This window comes from Mustela lutreola, chromosome X (assembly GCF_030435805.1).
Source record: "Mustela lutreola isolate mMusLut2 chromosome X, mMusLut2.pri, whole genome shotgun sequence".
In the NCBI taxonomy this organism is placed as follows: domain Eukaryota; kingdom Metazoa; phylum Chordata; class Mammalia; order Carnivora; family Mustelidae; genus Mustela; species Mustela lutreola.
In genome coordinates this window covers 88,876,864-88,879,617 of record NC_081308.1, presented here as the reverse complement: position 1 = coordinate 88,879,617, position 2,754 = coordinate 88,876,864, and positions in this window count along the sequence as shown.

Sequence of the window (2,754 nt, the reverse complement as noted above, 5' to 3'; positions counted from 1 at the left end):
GCATATAGTAGGCATCCAGCAAATATTTTTGAATAAATAAATGAGGAAGGAACATCTGAGGCTGAGAAGGATGCAACAGGAAGTCATTTCACTGCACATTAATTAAGTAATGTATTAGTTATCTATTGCTGCTTAACAAATTACCCCAAAATTTATTAGCCAAAAACAGCACATTTATTATCCCCCAATTACTGTGGGCAGGAATCTGGACATGGCTTAGCTGGATGCTTGAGCTCAGCCTTGGATCTAGCCTAAGACTGCAGTCATCTCAGGGCTCTACTGGGAAGGAACCACTTCCCAGCTCATTTACAATTGTTGGCAGAATTCAGTTCCTCGTGTACTGGCGTGGAGCCCGAGAATTTGCACCTCTTACAAGTTCTCAGGTGATGTGGATTTTGCTGGTGTGGGGTCCACACTTTATCCTATTGCTCTATACCAAAATCTCAAGGTGTTTTTCATGAAACACTGTGAAAAGTAAGAGCGTAGGAGCTTTGATAAAGCGTGTGATATAGTGGAAAAATCACTAGTCTATACAGCTCAAGAGACTTGGATTCTAGTCCTTAATGTGTCATCATTCAGCTATAGGACCTGAATGAATCACTTCACTTCTCTTGGCCTCAAGCTTCTCACTTGCAAAATAAAGAGACTGGCTTAATGACCACTATATCAAAAAGTCTATACCTCTTTCAAGTTTTAAGATTAACATCTAGTTCTGTTATCTCAGATTTAATGAACAAGTCTGTGAAATCTAACCTGATATTTCTAAAACATTAGTGGAAGATATTTCTCTAGAATGCAAGTTATGATTATGAGAAAATGACTCCTTTAATCAATAAGCCAGAGCTAATACATCCAAATTAATACCACCTCCATTTCATGTCATCAACATACACCTAATCCAACCATTGCCCAAAATATTTCTAGGACTCTTTAATATACATCAAAGCCCTAGTTTTTAAGCCACATGAGAAAAACCAGTCCTTACTTTTAAAGTCATACCTCATTGACCAAATGTTGCAATTTCCAGGTTTCTCACACACATAAACCTCCCAAATGACACTTGGTTATTTCCAAAAACCAAAATTGCCTTAAAAGGACAGAATCTTAGCCATTAAGGGGAAGAAAACTCATTTGAGAACTTGATAAAAGATATGGAGCCCTCCTCAAAAAATACATTGACACGTAAAAAAGAATTGCCAGCAATTTTAATCCTGACACCAACTGAGAAACTCTTCATATAGGGAGATAAAGATTTACCAGTATCAAGAGAACCCAAATGGGGGCACCTGGGTGGCTCAGTGGCTTAGACCTCTGCCTTCAGCTCAGGCCATGATCTCAGGGTCCTGGGATCGAGCCCTGCATCGGGCTCTCTGCTCAGCGGGGAGCCTGCTTCCTCCTCTCTCTCTGCCTGCCTCTCTGTCTGCCTTTCTGCCTACTTGTGATCTCTGTCAAATGAATAAATTAAAATCTTTAAAAAAAAGAGAGAACCCAAATGTTCAGAAAAGACTTGGAAGGAAGCATTTGGAGGCAACTACTATGAAACAAACAAAGCACAATGGAAAAGCACTGGACTTTTCCAGTGTGAATAAGGCATCTCAAGATTTGGATTCTGATTTGGCTATATCATTAACCAGTTTTGGGCAAAGAAGTCACTTTCCATTTAGTGTAAATTTCCTCATTTGCAAAAATAGAGGCAAGAGGAAAAGGGATTGAACTACATCAATGCTTCTCCGTGTGTTCACTGTACCAGCAGCACCAGCATCACCTAGGAACTCAATAAAAATGCAAATTCTCAGGCCCCATTTGAGACTTACTGAATCAGAAACTTGGGAATGGGGCCTGGCAATCTGTTTTAACAAGCCCTCCAGGGGATTTGGATGCACACTCAAGTTTAAGAGCCACCAAGCTAAATGGTCTCCAAAGTCACTTCAAGCTCTGAAATTCTACAACTTGTAAAGCCTAAATTTCAGTAAATTAAAATGGAAAACCAGAACCAATAGCCTGAATCATAGCTATTAAAAAAGTTTTCCTGAAATTAATTTCTAAGGGGTAAAATAAGAATCTCTATTTTTCATTATGCTCCCCAGAACATCATTGCAAAACTCTTTATAAATAGTGTGTGTGTGGGGGGAGATAGTGGAAGAATAGGGGACTTAGTTTCATCTGGTCCTTTGAATTTAGCTAGGTATTTATCAAATCATTCTCAATAGCTGTGATTCCAACAGGAGATGTAAGAAAAGAATTACCAGAATTCTACAAATAGAAAAGTGGCCACTTTTTGCAAAGTAGGAGGTGTGGAGAAGTGAATCTAAGGGTATATACTGGAAGATAATGCGGGGGGAGGGGAGAGCCTGCCTAAGTTGGCTAGCAGAAAGTGATATAGCCCCAGAGGGAAAAATTGGAACTTTTAGAAATATGGTCCAGTAAGAGATGTCCATGCCTGAAAGGTGCTCAGGTGGCAAAGCAGGCAGAATCTTGGAACAGTGTGGTCTCAGGATCCCCAGGGTCACGGAAAGAATGGGGGTGCCTGAGCTGGCAGATTTCCCAAGCATTGGAAAGGGGGAACCAACTACAGTCAGCAAGCCAGGAGTGGGGTCTCAGCTCTGTTTGCCATAAACCATGAATCCTGACACAATGGGTAACTGCTTTCTGTGTGGGGGCCCTTCAAAGCGCAGAAAGACTACAACCCTCCACCTTCCCCCGGGAGGGGCAGCGCAGGTGCACCCATGTTCAGGCAAGCCCACAACTGGGTGA